We start from the raw sequence: 21,105 nt of genomic DNA on the forward strand, positions 1-21,105 counted from the left end.
GATGCAATTCTCTATCTGTATCCAAAGATGCAGTTCTCTATCTGTATCCAAAGATGGAGTACTGCTGCCACATTTGGGTTGGAGCTCCTAAAAACACCCTATCCTGTCCTGACAAAGTACAAAATAGACTTCGTGGCTTAGTGGGGGATGCTCCTTTCTTTTCCCTGCAACCTCTCTCACACAAAATAGACGTTGCGAGCCTGTCTTTCTTTTATCGTTATTTCCATGGCAAGTGCTCGTCCGAGCTCCAATCTCTGCCCCCGCCCTCGCCAAACTTTTACGAAAAACACCCGTCTAGCTAAAATCACTGTCAGTAATTTTCCCCACTCTTTCTGTGTCTAAATCAAAACTTAGACTCCCTGAACAAAGATTCTTTCTTAGGAGTGCACGCATGTGGAATTCTCTTCCGTTTGACTGTTTCCCACCTGACTTCAACTTGGATGTCTTCAAGTCCAACAAATTTCTGATTAATTGCCCACTTAAGTAATGACACATTATCAAATCTCCAATACTAACTATTACTACGATACTATCCTACTGATTACTGTACACACAATAACCTTTATCGCCGAGTGGCTTCCGGGCCTTGATAAGTGGTGATCTCCATGTAAAAAAAATGCTCTCTACCGATCCAAGTTATGACAACAGGACCGTTGCCAGCACACCTAAAATGCATCGCTGGATTGTCACGAATAATAGTGATGTACCCGGTATGATGCAAAAATGTTCCATCTTTGACGCAGTTTCAAGTGAGGGCCACATCATGTCACCTTACAACTTTCGAAGTCGTCCGTAAAGTCAACACCAAAGTGTACCTGGAGTGCGGTAATCGCCTGGTGCAATCAGGTGGCCGCTGGCAGATATTGGGTGTGGCAGCAAGACTTGGCGCCTGCCCACAAATCCAAAGAGACTTAGGCTTGGCTTCAAAAGGAGTGCTACGACTTTGTGCCCTTCTCGCACTGGTCTCCCTTCCTCCTGAGACCTGAAACCGCTAAACTACTTTGTAGGTCATGCATTGAGAACATCACCAACATAACCTCCCACAACACAAAACCCAGTCTGATCGCCGCTATCCGCCGAGTATTCATCAAGCTTCCGATTGCGCTTGAGGCAAAAACATGCTTCAGTTTTGGAGCCGTATCTGGGCGGTGATTGAGGCTGAAAGCGGCTACATTGAATAAGATAATCTTGTTACCTGAATTGAATTTTTTTTAATAATAACTGGTTTAATATATCTGTATTAATGTATTAATAAAATCGAAATTATTAATTAAAACATGTACATTGATACGAAGGGTGTGCAATAAGTAATGCCCATCACCCACTTCCAGTTTTCTGATCTAGCTGAAATTTTGCATGTGCAATGACTTATATGTCTACGGGTTATGTGACAAATTCCAGCTCTGAACTAATTGCGGTTTCTGTTTTACAGATGCTTGAACTGAGTCAAGTGTGAAATGGAGCCTGTTGAATGTCGAGCAGTGATGCGGTTTTTGTATTTGAAAGGACGCACACCACAGGAGACTTTTGATGAAATGAAAGAAACTAATGGTGATAATGCCCCATCATATGACCTTGTAAAATGCTTGCATCGTGAATTCAAACATGGCCGGAAGTCTGTGGAAACAGCTCCCAGACCTGGTCGCCCCTCCCCTTCTGCCATTGATGAGGCATCTGCCTGTCAAGTGGAGGCTGCCATTTTGGAAGATCGGCGCATTACTTAATCGCCAAATAGCCCAAGATGGCAAGATTAGTACAGGGTCTGTAGAAACTATCATTCATGACCATTGGCATATGAAGAAGGTGTCTGCCAGATGGATTCCCAGGTTGTTCACACCATTCCAGAAGCGAGAACGCGTCGAGTGCTCGAGGATGAATTTGGAGATGTGCCAAGAAGATGAGTCAAAGTTTTTCAAAAGACTGATTACACAGGATGAAACCTGGGTCCATCACTATGATCCAGAGACCAAAGCCCAGTCAATGCAGTAGAAGCACTTGGATTCACCACCTCCAAAGAAGGCAAGAGTGCAGCCCTCCACTGGCAATTTCATGCTCACAGTCTTCTGGGACCAGGACGGAGTAGTGATGACAGATTTCCTGGCAAAGGGTACCACAATTACAGGAGCCTATTATGCTTCACCTTTGAGGAAAGTAAGAGAAGCTATCAAAATCAAGAGGCGGGGCAAGATCAGCAAAGGTACCCTCCACCTCCAGGACAACGCTCCGGTCCACAACTCGCATGCAGTCAGAGCAGAAGCACAGGCGTGTGGTTATTAAATATCCCCATCCACCCTACTCTCCTGACCTTGCACCCTCGTACTTTCGCCTCTTCCCAGCCATGAAGTTGTTTTTGAAAGAAAAGCGTTTCCCAGATTATGCAGCCTTGATTTCTGAAATCACGTCGTAGTTGGAGGACCAACCTGGGGTGTTCTACAAAAACGGTCTCCTAGTGCTGCATCAAACGATGGGAGAAATGCATAACTCTTGGTGGTTCCTATGTAGAGAAAGACTAATAGCAAGTTTCGTTGCCCTACTGCTATGGGAAGTGGGTCAGGGGCATTACTTGTTGCACGCCCCTCGTATATATATCGTAGCTGAGGACCACTTGTGAATTTCATATCATCTTGACATTTCTTTTTTCGGAGGAAGCTGGTTTTATCCGCCTAAAATCAATGCCGCGGGCAATGCAACTTGAGATTAAGGGTTAAAAGTTATGGCAAGTAAACTGTATGTTAAGAAAAGTAGACTCAATGTTAAGGCATGTAGACTGTAAGTCACTGACAGGATTAGTAACGATGATGCTAACTGTGAGATAAACTGATTAAAGAGAACGGCAACAATTTGTTTACATTGGAGTTGAAAACGGTCATGCAATAGACAGGCGACAGCAGCGTGTACTACAAACGGGAAGTTTTGGGAAAGAAACTCTATCCATGGAAGTTTTCTCGGTTGAACGTGTTACCTTTTTACCTACGAGCAATTAAGAACCCAAATTAACCAATCAAACTCTATTTCACAACACCATAAAAGCAAATCTTATACTTGATCAACAGTATAAATTTAGGCAAACCCATTCTACTGCACATATAATAACGGTCATCTCTGGTCGCATATAGAAAACACTGGAGAAGTCCGGGGAAGCTACGATTGAAAAACAAAAAACAAAACCAAAAAAAACTTAGAAAAAAAACGAAAGTGTCTGCAAAAATTTAAATTATATTATTTTTGGATGAATATAATTAGGTCTTTCTTAGAAAAGGGGAAATTTAGGTTGTTTTTGATGAACATAATCCACTCAAACTGGATTATTATCGAGAATTTCTCAGTGGACGATGCTTGAACGTTGATTATTTCAAATATTTATAAACCAATTCCTGCTAATATTTTGTCAAGATAAGAACATTGGCTGATGATACAACGCTATATATTAGCTATGTGCATACGAGTGTAAACAACTAATGCAATAACAGAATTCTTAGAAAACGACCTCGTCCGTAATGAGATGAGGCTGTAAATATACATACTAACATTTAATGCTACTAAGACTAAAAAAGAATGGGAATTTATTGACTGTGGGCAAATAATAGAAAAGTAAAAGTAAAAATGAGTTCCTGGCAACATCTGGTAATTACAGCCAGTGTAACGAGATCGATGTATTGCTTGGATATTTAATAATTTAATAGCGAATTAAATCTACGTTCAAATAAAGTCCAGTCATTTCTCGAACATATCATTCGTTTAAAATCATGATGGTCTTCCATTGTACCCCCTCGACCTAAATAGCCCCGAAAAAACCGGCAAGCAGCAAAATCCCACCCTTACACACTAGAGATACCCAGATCCCAGAAAGCGTTCTACTCTAATAGTTTCTTCCCCAGAACTGCTAGACTTTGGAATTCCCTTCCGGATTCCTGCTTCCCCCACTGTACTCACATGCAGAAGTTCAAGTGTAATGCAAACAGACATCTAGCTGCTAAACTCCCTACACAGTACCCCTGTAATTATATCATAAATAGTAGCTTCCTACATTAAAATGGCACTGTGTCTTGTCTGAGGTGAAAATACAATAAAAAAATATACAAGTAAGCAAATAAACTTCGGCCATTGTTGCTATTTACGATTAATCGATCTTAATTCGAACGTTGAATATACTTCCACGCCTGGAGCTAATTTTTTCTACACCTTACACTGACTATTGGTTATTCGAAAATTTCATTTTGATTCCGATCTCGTACATTTTATCCTGACGCCCACTAAAATTGTTGGAGGAAAACTAGCGTGTTTGTTAGTAAGGTACGAAACTGCGGTTTATGATATACTAGAATTCGTCTCAGAGGAAATCGCTTATAACGTTTAAGTTATCCCTATTGTATGTAGTAGTGAAATGAAATATCTTAAAAAATGGTATCACAGATAAGACGTCATAAACCACACTGCTGAAGATACCCGAGAACTTGAGTCAATGGATGGGTTAAAACTACCCGGAATCAAATTTCTAACGGCAAACATGATCACCAGTTGGAAGAATGCGATCATGATACATATCGGATTTATATCACATTGGATGGTGAAAATGCAATCAACTAAAACATCAGTCCAAAGATAAAGATGGGAGACATGTGCGAATAATATTGTATTATTCTTAATTGATATTTATTTATTTTAACTTTAAAATATATTTTATTTATTTCGTCTTAATTCTATTTGCTTTTTATTATTTACACACACACACACACACATATATACATATATATATATATATATACATGAATATAATTCGTTTTCACACAAAGAAAATGTAAGACGCTCAGCTGTTAAACGACACGTGATATATAAAACCTTTGGACGACACGAGAAACGCTAAACTGTAAACTTTCGGTTATACTGAACAGTTCATTTTATTTAAATGGAATAGGACCTTACATAAATGAGGGTGAAGGCGATACGAAAAAAAAAGAAAATATCGAAAAATGGCCCCGAAACGGCGTGTATTCTCTCCCGATAATCCGACATTATCTGGTGACTGAAATCAACTACACCACATGTAAAAACAGACGACAAACACGAGTTTCTATATTATACTAAGTAAAATAGTGCTCCTAAACAACAATATCAAGTTTTGGTCGCTTGTTTTACAAAGAGTTCCTGTTTCTGTCTTGGAAGCAAATTTCAGTATTTGGTATTGCCTAAACTGTACGTAGTAGCGACAGTGAATACTTTTAACATATAAAATAAATTGCAATTTCATTTCGGAAAAAGATTTATATTCGTAAATACAAATTGATATTTATGCGATAAATTCATATACTTTTATGAATAATTTGTAAAAGTATTTATTTGGTTCACGTGCAAATTATAAACTTACCTCAAAGCTGTTAAGATCGCTTCATATACTTCCTAATATGAGTATATTTGCCATAATTGAGGTGGTGCGGCTCGGCGCATAACAGAGTACAACATGGATTTTGAAATCTAATGAGGGTATATCCTTCTTTTCTAACAGAAAAAAAGTTGCCAGTATTTCCCCAATCGTTATTTTGATGCTAAGTGCTTGACACTACACACCGAAATTTGTCGAAGGTTACATCGACCGAAACGCTGTAAAATTAACATTTAAAAAATTATTCAAAACATCCACTTAATGCAAATTATACAATCACCATCTCCAAAATTCCGAAAAAAATAAAATAAAGTATATTAATTTATTTATTGCGGACTATTATTCTCATCTTTATTCCTTGTTGTTTCACGACGTTTCAGTCAACTATTCCTCTGGACTTCGTCAGGTGGTAATCGTAACGGATAGGAACTTCGAATCTCCTAACTGCATTCTCAACAATCACTGTCATCGTAGTTGTCGTCTCACTACGTTTTTGACCAAGTAAGCCTCTGGCTGACTTTGGGTAGGATTGAAACCGCTATCTTCAGACATCATCTAAAACCGTAGAGATTCAACGTCTCTATCAACTGCGCCACGGGCCTCGAAGGGCGGCAAGGTTGGATTTTTTGATCCTATAAATCCACGTTTATTTTATTATCTGGTATTCCATGGTCGGGTCCGTACCGAATAGTATATATATATTATTTTAATTGGAATTTATTATTGAGATTAGTATTATTTATATTAATTTATTTATTGCGGACCACTATTCTCATCTTTATTAGTTGTTGTTTCACGACGTTTCGGCCAACTATTCCGGTGTGAGACGACAACAACTATGGATGGCAGTGATTGCTGAGATTGCAGTTAGGAGATTCGAAGTTTCTATCCGTCGCGGTTACCATCTGACGAAGGTCAGAGGAATAGTTGGCCGAAATGTCGTGAAACAACAACTAATAAAGATGAGAATAATAGTCCGCAATAAATAAATTAATATAAATAATACTCATCTCAATAATGGATTCCGAAAAAAAAATAAATAAATAAAATAGACTGAAATAAATGTGCAAAGCTCAAAATATACAAATATCGACACAAATTATACGGCATTCATATATAAACAAAATACGCAATAGATACATAATGAATATGAAAGATGCAAAAACAAAAATGTGATATTTTAACAGGATAATTATAAACATGAACAACGGAAACATAATTTTAAATGTTATCCACATCTCGTACATTTTATCCTGACGAACACTAAAATTGTTGGAAGAAAACTAGCGGTGTTTGTTAGTAAGGTACATAACTTAGGTTTATGATATACTAGCGGGGGTACACGGCGTTGCTCAGGTGTTTGGAGGTATGTGTGTAAGGAGGGGGGGTAAAGTAAAGAATAAGCGAAGTTTAAATATTAGAAAAAACGATGTTAACCTTCTTTAAAAAATCGGAAAAACAAACAAAAAAAAACACCGAACGAACGTAAAACTTCCTTTAAAAAAATCATAAAAACAAAAAGCAAAAATAAGGGGGAAAATAGTGAACGTTTTCGGAAACACAAAAACAAAAAAAAAACAGCGAAAAAAATGGCATAAATAACCCTTCGATTCAGTTAACTCCACGGTGCGTTTCACCCAGTAGAAAGCATAGAACGAAAAGGAAGGTTAAAATTCAATTCCAGTTTTTTAAGCAACTATGAAGTAAAGAACACCCAAACCGGTGTTCCTTCATTTAATGTCCCTTGTAAACGATCCGTGAAATGGTGTAAGTGGTGGCGGGGGAAGAAGAAATTAATTAGAGAGGAAACATTTTACTACTTCCATTGATTTTAACCGATTGTTGCAGTAAACTCTCAGCAGAAAAATATAGGAATCTACGATTATCGAGGAAGTGGAGTGGTAATATACCTATAACACACCTATTATTGTGCTGCAGTTTGTGCATATTACATTCTCATGAAATGTCTTGATTTTTAATCATGTTAAGGTCCAAATCATAGGGGGAAAATGAGTTCATTTTTATATATATAGGGATTTGTAGTCGTCTCGGACAAAAATCGCTGGTAACGTTGAAGGTGTCCCTACAACTAATTAAGACGGAGTTAAATTTTCGTTATAAAATTAGTATACAGCATAATTCACATTAACACACCGGTTCCCGTTAGATCACCGAAGTTAAGCAACGATTAACCTGGTCAGTACTAATGTTGACTAGTCTTCTGGGCAAGGCCGGATTTATTGCTGGGTGCACACACACACACACATGTGGAACTGGGTGCGCACACGCAAATAATGTTGACAAGTCTTCAAACCAAGAAATGTCATCAAAAGTAATAAGAATTGAAAGAAGTGTGAAGAAGCTTTGAAATCGACATTCTTCAACTGACAAGTTTTGAAAACAGTCATGTTGAAATTTGGTCTTTGACGAATTTAATAAGGGCCAGTAGAAAGCGGCATGGAAAAATGAAATTCCTCTCTAAAGTTTTTTTTTGTTTTGTAAATAAAAACAAGTGCCACCCAAGGAAGATTTCAGTCAGAGAGCGTGACGGACACCGAGCCGATCAACTTGTCATTTTGTCATCACCCACAACTTTCCACTACGCACCATCTCTGTCTCCCCCGCTCCATAGCATATTCGTGGAAGTATTATCGCAAGAATAAACCTGTCATTTTTTTATATACCCAAAATTGTTTTTTATATACATTCGCCGAGCAGATTGGCACGCGATTTATGAATAAACAGACGACACGGTTAAAAACAACAGAACTACTGCGTAACGTAACACTAAAATGAGCAACCATTTAGAAATTCTAAACCCTGTATGAGCTCTCTGCTTATCTCTGCATTGCTTCCAGTCCCCTAACACTTTTCCTTACCATGGGACTCATACAGGATCGATGTGGTTGGAGATTGTGCAACCCTTGATTTAAAAGTACATGCGCAGCTAACCCTACAAGGATTATTCATTGTCTCTCGAGACAGAACGAAAGCATCGCATAAAGCTTATTATTTAATTAAATTCTCAAATTGTGAATTCGAATGGTTCAATGTTCAACTACATTTGTGATTTTTAAAAACGTTTCTAAATGAATTGGTCAAAACGAGACGCTTGTTTCAATGAAGAAGGAAATTGTATTTTGGTTAGAACACAATCAATCCTCTTAGTACTTACATACGCAGAATATCCTAATGATTTTCCTGAAAGTAAATCATATTCGATTAATGAAAATATAAAACGCATCAATTTTCGTCTATGGAAATTAAACAGGAAACAACTCTCATAGCTTAAAGGGAAATAGGCGCTATTGTTTTCAGCTAAATATATATATATATATATATATATATATATATATATATATATATATATATAAGTGTTGGAACGATAAATCGAAATCAGTATCGGGAATCGGAAAAATCAGAAGACTTGGGGGTATCGGAATCAGTATCAGAATCGGAAAAATTGATGACTATTTTCCGATGCCAAAACGATCACTTTAATTGTATCTTTTATTTGAATTTGTTTAAACCAAAATCTTGCATTGCTGCTAATAATACTACTTTAATGAATAGTTTTTGATTTTCAATTACCAGTAAAGCTGAAATTGACAGATCACCTTCCACAAGTGTTATGTGACGTTTAAGAAAATATCTACATATTTAACACGTGTTTGTAGTAAAATCGGAGGAAATAATAGTCTTATAGTGAAATAATTACAGATTTCCACAGAATCGGAATCGGAATCGAAATCGGTAACTGTATTGGAATCAGGAATTTAGCACGGAATCAGTAATTGTATCAGAATCATGTCACCACTAATATATATGTATAGATACTCCCTCAGCCATGGAAATATTGTGACGCAAGTAGGCCTGAAATGCTGGAAGCATGTAGTAATTGAGTTTCCATCATTATATGTATATATGTATGTATGTTCATGTACATATATGTATATATGTATGTATGTTCATGTACAGGTGTATGTATATGTGTGTATATCCATGTGTATATGTATGTATATGTGTATATGTATGTATATATGTATGTGAGTGTATGTATTTATGTATATATATTTTTGAATGTATGTGTATATATGCATGTGTGTGTATGTGCATATATGCATGTGTGTATGTGTATATATGCGTGGGTGTATGTACATGTATGCATGTATATGTGTACGTATGTATCTGCATGTTTGTGTATGTGTGCATATTTATGTATGTGTATGTATATTAAGGTAAGTGTATGCATATATATGTGCATATGTGTACATGTGTGTATATGTATGTATATGTGTGTATGTATTTGTATATGTGTGTGTATTTATATGCATGTACATGTGTATGTATGCGTGTGTGTATGTATATGTATGTATGCGTGTTATGCATTGTATATGTATATGTGTGTGTATGTTTACAGATAGGTATGTGTGTATGTTTATATATGTATATTTGCATTTATATATATGTATATATGTATGTATGCCATTGACTTGTCTTGTGTATGTTGATGTATGTGTACTTTGTATTGTGTATATTTGTATGCATATATGTGTGTTATATGTATGTGTATGTATGTTTGTATGTATATATGGGTATGTATACTAGTGACCGTCTTCAGTGCCATGTCTGTTTGAGCGTGTAAATTTTGCCTGCAGGACTAAAGTCATTTTCGGCTCACGGACTTTCAGTGCCTGAGGGAGTGGCACTCGTCTGATAAGACGTTGCAATCATATATATATATATATATATATATATATATATATATATATATAATACTAGCATAGGTGCCTTGCGTTGCCCGGTTGTTTGGAGGTGTGTGCTGAGCAAAAAAAAAGTGGTAGTAGGAAGGCAGGCTCGAACCCGTACCGCTAAGGAGGAAAAGAACAGGGGAAAACGTGACGTATTTGCTGTTACGACCACCGCCACATCAGAAGAGACGTAGGTTTAATTTAAGGCTAGACAATCGAAAAGAGGGATGACTTTTGAAAATGTCGGTGAAAAAAGCGACCCCTCCCTGTAGAAAAGTGCCCAGTTAAGGGTGCATATATTAATATTTTTAACCAATTTGTCGGTATTTGTCGTCTGAAGGGTCGACCTTCAAAGCGATACGGATCCTGTGAAAATCCGTCGCCTCTGTCGAAAGTTTTAGGCAGACATACAAACATACATGCATACATACATTTATATATTGGTAGCTCAAATTTTCGACCCGAACAGATTAAAAAGCTTGCCCTATCTCTGAATACCCTTCATATAAAATTTCACATATTTAGACCAGAAATTGTCTGAGTAATTTGGTCAAATGTTTAAAATTTTCAACCCTATTATCACCCCTTAACATTTATTGTTTTGCGCTCAAATCAACCATTAAGTTAGATCCATGTCCAAGAAACCTATATCTAAAATGTCAAGTGTTTATACCCAAAATTATGCGGAGGGGTTTGGTAGAGTTCTCAAAGGTCAAATCATTGAACTTTGACCCCTTTACAGCCAAATTTCTGGCCGAAAACGGATTACAAAGATTTTCCCAAATTTCCATACTCTGTATATCAAATTTCGAGTCTGTAGACTGATGTGCGCAGACAAACCGGCAGACAGACACTTTCACTTATATATATATATATATATATATATATATATATATATATATATATATATATATATATATATACTAAGTTAAAAGTATTCAAGAAGTTAAAACTCATGAATTAAACGACGTTATTAATGGTGCTTAATATAATATTTTATCTATATAGACGGATATATTTTATCTATATAGACAAATATAGCATAAATAATATATAGAGACAAATATAACAAATATAATATATATAGAGATAGATAGATAGATAGATAGATAGATAGATAGATTGAAAACAAATTATAACAAACGAAAACAGTCAAACACTCGGAAGGAAGAAAGCGGGCAAATTTTTATTGCATGGTTTTCTTAAAATAGTGAAACTCTAAATGGATACCGTATTGTTCATTAAAGAATGTTTTTTCAACGTCTGAAAAGAGACCATTATTGTGAATATTTTCAAACGATATAACGTTTGAAATTGTTCGAACAGCCGCGAATCGATTGTATCGTGTAATGAAAATATACCACTTATTGCTATCAATCCGATCTTTGTTGTCTTGTTTTTGGTGAAAACAATATATGAATGCTCGATTACAAAAATTGGTAACTTTGAAGCTTACAAATTAAGTCACCTTTTACGGACCTAAAATTTATTTGTATATGTTCGATTATCGAATTCTCATTTATCTGAACGTAATAAAATTCGGAACATTATGAATAAGATATATATAGATAGATATATTACATATATATAAATGCGTGTATATATATATATATATAAATATATATATAAAAACTTTCCTATTTATATAATATATCAATCTATCTACACTTTCATATCTTCTATGCATTTTACTTATATTTTACTATATGCATTTACTTACTTTTTTTCTTGCTTTTTCCTGAATTTGCAGATACCGGCCATCCTCTTCCCTTAAATAATTTTTAGTTTTTATTTTATTTTTTATTTTTTATTTATTTATTTATTTTTTATTTATTATTTATTTTCTATTTATTTATTAATTAATTTATTTATTTTTCATTTAGTGTCTTCTAATAACTCTTGCTGACATTTTTTTAAGTGATGACCTGTACATTTCAGGTGAACTATATTATTTTGCCCTATATATCTTTTTCGCACCTTTTCCTGTCTAGGTCATTTTGACATATGTTTCTCCGTTTCATATTTAACTCTATCACCATTTTTTTCTTCCCTGATCTTTCTTATATATATTTATGTCTCGGCAGTAGAATGAAAAGCATATCTTATTTTTCTTTTATTAATATTATTGGAATTTTTTCTTTTTTTCCTTGTACACATTTTTGTGAATTATTCCATGGATTTCTGCCTTTGGATTATTATGGACCATCTTCCTCCGATTACGGGATTTCCTTGGATTTTACTTTTGCAAATGCAAATTCAATTAACTTTCTTGAAGTTATATATTTGGATTTTACCGTTACTGGATTATTTATCTTCCACCAGACTATCCATTCATGTGTAATCACCTTTTTTCTTCACTATATTCCCCCTGCTTCAGTTTTTTTTTGTTTTGAAGTAAGACCTTTGACTTACTTGTTATTTCATCAAATACTTTTGCATGCAAAATCCGATCCTGCATTTTGCTCATTCCTCCCATCTCATGAGAAGGAAAGTATTTCTTAGAAACTCCGCGGATTAAGGACTATCCACTTATCTAGTGTTGCCTTTTCAGATTAAATATATTTTTAACTCATTTCAAAATGCTTTTAACATGAGTTATTAACGGTTTGCTCGTATTAGAAACTCTATCTCCTATTTGGTTTATCGTGCTTTTACATCTGGCTGAGAAAACTTTATAAATATTAATTCTTTAATATTTATAATATACTTTAATTTTACCATTTTGGATTATTTTGGTAAATTTAATTGTAATTTTTATTTTATTATAAAGATTTTTATTCTCTCCAGATATGTTTGAAAAGGAACACATTCCTCCGTCTGCCAAAAATATCACTATTCCTACCCAACAAGAATATATCCACAAATTTGTTCTCGCTTTGAACACTTTCCTAAAAAATATGAGGTGGAAGCCTTATCAGCATGACTTAAGCATTAAAAATAAACGCCTATTTCCTCTGAAGACCAACTTCACCCAGAAATCTTAACAAATGAACTCCCTATCAACTCTCATAGAGAACAAAAGAAATTCGAAAGAATTGCTGCTAAATTTTATGGAGTAAAAACCACTGCCCACCCCAAACACAACCCTTACCTCGAGGGTTTTTTAGAATTCCATGTTAAATTTAGTCAAAAAAATTAAATTTAAGAAACAAAAACACCATTATAATCCGGTTACTCGAAAAATAAATAATTTTGCCGTAAAAGTTAAAAAGAATAAACATATATTCGTCCCTGCTGATGTGACAAAAATTATTATAAACTTGACTATCCTACATATAAAAAACTTTGTATAAAGAACTTAATAAATCTTATAAAATAGTCCCTCCTAAGACTTTAGCTTCCATTAATTCTGAAGCTAAACTTTTACTGACTTCTATGAATATTCATAACTTCACTGAAATAATTTCTCCGGGTACTCCTAGATTCACCCTCAAAGATCATACACCTAATTTCTATGACAACCCCTCCATCAGATTTATCTGCCCATATAACCCTGACTCAGGAACTGTAAGCAAAATATCTTAGATATAATCATCCCTTCTATTAAAGAAAAAGTAAATTTCCCTCTTTGACTGAATTCAGATTCCGTAATCAATTGGTTTGTCTTCCTTAAAAATAAACACCTCCTTAACTTCATAACATTTGACATCCAAAATTATTATCAATTAATTTCTCCGATCCTTTTAAATAAGGCTATTATCTTTGCTAAAAGAAATTCTAACTTAACTCATTTAGAAATAAAATTAATTCTCCTAGCGAGAAAGTCCCTTATACAATTAAACAATAAGCTTTGGACTAGAAAGGATGCCCCTGATAATTTTGACATCTTGATGGATGCTTCTGACTCTGCAGAAGTTGCCGATTTAGTGGGACTCTTCTTACTGAAAGAACTTAAATATCACTTTAAACATATCCAAGAGGTCTTTAAAGAGACGATGCCATTTTTACTACAACAGCAAGGCCAAGAGAGTACAACAAAACAATTAAAAAATTACATAAATACTTCAATAACTTTAGCCTTTCTATAATTATCGAACCAAACAAAAAACTTTAAATTTTCTAGATGTTACATTTAATCTTAACACCGAAACTCATAACCCCTATCATAAACCTAATCTTACGCTTTTATACGTCCATAAATCTTCTGACCACCCCAACTAAATTATAAAATCTATAGTACCATCCGTCTCTAGAAGAATTTCTACTCTTTCTGTTGATAAAAAATCTTTTAATCAAAATGCTAATTTCTTTAATAATGCCTTATGGAACTCAGGACACAAGGAAAAAATTAAATACAACAATTATTCTCCTCTTGCAGGCCGCCTTAAATCTGTAATCATACACAATATGACTCGTAACAAACCAGTTTAAATAAAAAGATCTGCAGCTATCAATAACAATGAACAAATCTAGATTTATACTCCAAACCAGAATACTAATCGCAATACCTCTAACCCACCCAGTCGCACCAGGAGAAAGAGAAATGTTTGGTTTAATCCTCCATTTAGCCTAAATGTGAAAACTAATATACCTAATAAATTCTTCAACACTGTACAAAACTCTTTCAAATACCCACACAGATATAGTTCTATTTTCAATAAAAGTTCAATCAGGATTTCTTATTCAACAATGTCTAATTTAGCACAAATAATCTTAACATATAATAACAAAAACATTAAATCAGCCCAAAAAATCCCTTCCCCAATGAAACCCAAAACTAACTGTAAGTGTATTAACAAACACCTTTGCCCACTCATAAATGATTGCATCCATAAAGATGTTATATATTCTTGCATATTACTGAGATCCTACGCAATCCTCCCATACCAGACACTAATATTTCGTCTTCAAGTTATTCTTCTTCCCATCCTCCATCTGATATAGTTACTAATCCAATATACCACTCGAGTAACCCCATCCATCTACAATCATACAACTAGTAATAATAATAATAATAATAATAATAATAATAATGATGATGATGATGATAAAAATCATAATAATAATAATATTAATGAGAATAATTATATTTCTCCTAACAGCCATCCTAACACTAGCAACACTCATTTTCCCCTCCAAAATAGTCCTCATACAGATATTGTCCCACCATTTGCTGAACACTATGAACAAAATTCAAACTATTTAACTAACACAAATCAGCAAATTAATATTAATACCAGATTTCGAGCTTTTAATAAAGTACATACATATATCGGCGCTACTTCAACATTAATTAAGAAAAGAATATCAAACCACATTTCTTATTTTAATAACCATAATTCTAATAATAACCAAGGAATTTCTCTAACCACTTTAATTAAAAAAAACTTAACTCTAACAGTACCCCCTTCTCAATCAAATGGACTATCATAAAAAAGCTAAGTCTTATAGTCCAGGCTCTAATTCATGTCGCCTCTGCACAACCGAAGCTATAACTATAATTACTTCCCCTCAAAGTAACAATATAATACATTCTAAAAATGAACTGATCTCTTTTGTAAACATAAGTCCAAATTTAATTATGGAAATTTTGAAATTACATAGTTATTACTTTTACCTTTTATACAGATATAAAAAAATATTCTTTTACTTTATCGTTTTTCTATATACTTTTTAATACTTTATAATTTAATAATCCTTTATTTTAATTCTTTATTTCTTCTTTTTATGGCCGGTTTTTTTTATGTGCATTTCCTGCTTTATTCTTTAAACTTTCCTATCTATCACTTTCATATCTTGTATGTATTTTTACTTATATTTTACTATATGCATTTACTTACTTGTTTTCTTGCTTTTTCCTGAATTTGCAGATACCGGCCATCCTCTCCCCTTAAATAATTTTTATTTTTTATTTTATATTTTATTTTTATTTTATATTTTTTATTTATTTATTGTTTATTTATTATTTATTTTCTATTTATTAATCAATTAATTTATTTTTCATTTATTGTCTGCTAATAACTCTTGCTGACATTTTTTTAAGTGATGACCTGTACATTTCAGTTGACCTATATTATTTTGCCCTATATATCTTTTTCGCGCCTTTATATTTATGTCTCAGCAGTAGAGTGAAAAGCATATCTTATTTTTCTTTTATTATATTATTGGAATTTTTTCCTTTTTTCCTTGTACATATTTTTGTGAATTATTCCATTGACTTCTGCCTTTGGATTATTATGGACCATCTTCTTCCAATTACGGGATTTCCTTGGATTTTACTTGTGCAAATGGAAATTCAATTTATATATTTGGAGTTTACCGTCACTGGATTATTCCACCAGACTATCCATTCATATGTAATCACCTTTTTCTTCACGATATTCCCTCTGCTTCACTCTTTTTGTTATCATGTAAGATCTTTGACTTACTTGTTTTTTCATCAAATACTTTTGCATCCAAAATCCGATCTCAAATTTTGCTAATTCCTACCCTCTGATGAGAAGGAAAGTATTTCTTCGAAACTCCGCGGAATAAGGACTATCCACTTATCTAGTGTTTCCTTTTCAGATTAAATATGCTTTTAACTCTTTTTCAACGTGTGTTTTAACATGTTTTATTAACTATTAGCTCGTATATATATATATATATATATATATATATATATATATATATGCATATCTTTTTCATGTATCTACGAAGGGCGTGCAATAAGAAATGCCCCTGACTCACTTCCTATAGCAGTAGAGCAACGAAACCTGGCAAAGTTAGTCTTTCTCTACATAGGAACCACCAAGAGTTATGTATTTCTCCTATCGTTTGATGCAGCTCTGGAGACCGTTTTTGTAAAACACCCCAGGTTGGTCCTCCAACTACAACGTGACTTCAGAAATCAAGGCTGCATAATCTAGGAAACGCTTTCCTTTCAAAAACAACTTCATGGCTGGGAAGAGGTGAAGTCAGAGGGTGCGAGGTAAGGAAAGTAGAGAGGATGGGGTGGATTTCATAACCACACGCCCGTGTTTCTGATCTGGCTACATGCGAGTTGTGGACCGGAGCGATGTCCTGCAGGTTGAGGGTAACTTTGCTGATCTTGCCCCGCCTCTTAATTTTGATAGGTTTCCTTACTTTCCTCAAAGGTGAAGCATAATAGGATCCTGTAATTGTGGTACCCTTTGCTAAAAAATCTGTCATCATTACTCCGTCCTGGTTCCAGAAGACTGTGTGCATGACCTTCCCAGTGGAAGGCTGCACCCTTGCCTTCTTTGGAGTTGGTGAATCCAAGTGCTTCCACTGCATTGACTGGGCTTTGGTCTCTGGATCATAGTGATGGACCCAGGTTTCATCCTGTGTAATCAGTCTTTTGAAAAACTTTGACTCATCTTCTTGGCACATCTCCAAATTCATCCTCGAGCACTTGACGCGTTCTCGCTTCTGGAATGGTGTGAACAACCTGGGAATCCATCTGGCAGACACCTTCTTCATATGCCAATGGTCATGAATGATAGTTTCTACAGACCCTGTACTAATCTTGCCATCTTGGGCTATTTGGCGATTAAGTAATGCGCCGATCTTCCAAAATGGCAGCCTCCACTTGACAGGCAGATGCCTCATCAATGGCAGAAGGGGAGGGGCGACCAGGTCTGGGAGCTGTTTCCACAGACTTTCGGCCATGTTTGAATTCACGATGCAAGCATTTTACAAGGTCATATGATGGGGCCTTATCACCATTAGTTCCTTTCATTTCATCAAAAGTCACCTGTGATGTGCGTCCTTTCAAATACAAGAACCGGATCACTGCTCGACATTCAACAGGCTCCATTTCACACCTGACTCGGTTTAAACACCTGTAAATCAGAACCGCAATTAGTTCAGAGCTGTAATTTGCCACATATTAACGACACATATTAATCATTGCACATGCAAAACTGAACTGAAAGTGTGTCATGGGCATTACTTATTGCACGCCCCTCGTACATTCAATTTTATTTATCAAATTTCGCTATAAATTATAAGAAGGTTCATCAATACATAAGTATACCTAGAAAGTAAGTTTTACAATTGCCATTATATATTTCAAAATAAACAACTCAATAAATAAATATTTATATATATTTACATATATATATACATATATATACATACATATATATATGTATATATATATATATACTGAATTTTTATAAACGTAAGCGATTTAGCTAATCGATTAACATTTATATCTAAAATAAAATTATGAAATAGAAAAATAATTGTTGAATAAAATGCTAACCTTTGTGCATTAAAAAGGCTTAGTTGGTTTCTTTTTATCTCATTCGTTCTTTTAATTGGCTTGCAGCAATTGATCTCATGCCAAAAAGGTGTTTTAGCGAAACTTGAAATAAATTTCAAACCTTGAGGCAAAACGAACTCGAAACAATCTAATACAAGCTGCCATATATATATATATATATATATATATATATATATATATATATATATATATATATACATATATATATATAATTTTAAAACTAACATAAACAATAGAAAATAATCAAATAATAAATAAATAAACATATATATACATAAACTATCACACACACACACACACACACACACACACACACACACACACACACACACACACACATATATATATGTTTTAAACTAGCATTAAAAAAGTTACATAGATTTTAAACAGGTCAGAACACTAAACAGCACACACAAAGGAACGGGTCAACCGGCGGTCAAATTAGTCTTTGTCCTGAAGAGGCCTGGTCATTGGCTGATTAGGAAGGGCGCGGTGGATACTAGAAAGCTGAGGGGCTAACAAAAAAACTCAATAGAAGGTGCGTATATAAAAACGCGAGACAACCACAAAATTCTCGCATAAACCTGATAAATCCTGGCGTGGATGAAACGCGGAATATTCAGTGTAGCTTAATCGCCATATATATTTTATAACTTACTAACGAGCTCTACCTACGTATTGAGCACTGTTGAAGTAAAAGTTTACGCATAAATTTATACTGTCGAATATTAATTTTATGTGTGTAAATGAAGTAGTTATACATTTATATATATAGATATAAATATATATATATTTATTTATATATATAAATATATATATATACATAAATATATATATATATGTATAATTTTTATGAAAAAGCAGTTTTCTTCTTACTAAAATCTATTTATATTTTAAAAACAGAATAATATAATATTTTTCTATAATGTGTAATAGAATTTTAAGTTTTTAGTGTAAAAAAACGCGTTTTACCCACTCTCTGCAGAATGTAAATAAAACATTAATATATTTTAAAAGCTTTTCCAATCAATTAAACTAACATTTTTATGCCTAAATAAAATTTACTATAATTGGCTATGAAAATATACAAAAATATTAGAATATAATTGCCTTTTATTTTTATAAATTTAAATAATTTCAATCATGGGCCCGTACATTTTACCTACCACGTCCATCTTGAATTTTAAGTATGGAAACCCAGACGAGTTTTAATATTTATTTAAGCATTTGAATGACTTTTGATGTAATTAGGCAGGCAAATAATATTTTAATAGGTGAATTAAATTATAATTACAAACGCCATTTATTATAATATATAAATATAATACCAAAAATATCATATTTAATTATGAAAAATTTAAAGATTGATTATTATGAAAGAAAAAAATTATAAAACTAAAACGTTTTAGTTTTGTAATTTTTTCTTTCATAATAATTGATTAATCAAGCTTTACATTTTTTCTAATCGTTAAGAGTAAATAAAACTAATTTTAATTTTTACATCAAACATAATTTTTGACATTATATTTCTCAGTTTAAATATCAGTTTTCAGTCAGTTTTTAATTTCATGATTAAAATCAATTTCCTTTCTAATTTTCTAAATTTCAAATATACAAAAAAAATAACAAAAAATTTACAGATAACACAGTTTGTCTTTATTTGCACTTTTTAATAAAAAATAAAAGTTGGAATTTTATTTGAAATTTTATAACAAATACGTTTCTAAAATTAAAAAAAATAAACGTTTTTTTTATTTGAAAAATAAAATTGGGACGAGATCTTGTAGTCGATAAATGGAGTTTTCAAATACAAAAATTGTTCCAATTGATTTTTTTGTTAATTCTAACAAGTTACAATGTTAGCTTTCAAATTATGCAGTCGAAATTACCTGAATATTACTGAATTATTAAACAAAACAACTTTAATCGTGTTAGGTGAAAATTTCCGCCATCTTGTTTAAATCAAAACGCGAAATTACCTCCCTTTTAAACTCCCCTGTGTCTTTCGATCGTTTTCATCTAATTCTATTTTTTTATTTTCTTTACTAACAAATTTTTTACCTTATCGATTTTCGTATTTTTTGGTCATAATACTCTTAAATATACGAGGAATACGTAGATACTATTGTTTTCATGTGAAATTCAGTATTACTAGTATTTTCCGAAATTCAATTAGCTAGACACTTTTTTATAAACTGGCTCATACTTTATTTTCTTCAATTCTTTATTGCATCAAGTTGACAAAGACTTTCATTAGAATTTGATGGCCCTTAAGAGAATAATTTTTGGTAACCCTTTTGGAGGAATGCAACTTGTTGGAATGTCACAACCATCATCTACGGAAATCCAGGTCTTCGTAGTAATAGTTAACTTTCAAAAAGGGAGATAACAACGTTTTGTAAACCGTAACAAGCTACTTGAAAAAATCTCACCTAAAACGACAATTTCAGATATAATTAATACCTATAATGTTCAATCCAGGTCTAAAAAAATGCTTGTGTCGAATCTTTAAATCATTCTTCATGCACTGGTACATGGAAAGTTTACAAGTTCTAAAATTAAATTTTTGATTTATTTTTAAATATTTAAAAGTGTGCATATTTTAGCGTTTTAGTAAAAAATATTTTTTATTCTCATCTGAAAGATAATAATTATTGATAAACTATTTAATGAATCTCACACTTCAAAATGCAAAAGATCAAAAAAATTAAACACATTCAAATTTTGGATGCTAATCTTTGATA

Source organism: Euprymna scolopes, chromosome 33 (assembly GCF_053919585.1).
Source record: "Euprymna scolopes isolate OS-2025 chromosome 33, ASM5391958v1, whole genome shotgun sequence".
In the NCBI taxonomy this organism is placed as follows: Eukaryota; Metazoa; Mollusca; class Cephalopoda; order Sepiida; family Sepiolidae; genus Euprymna; species Euprymna scolopes.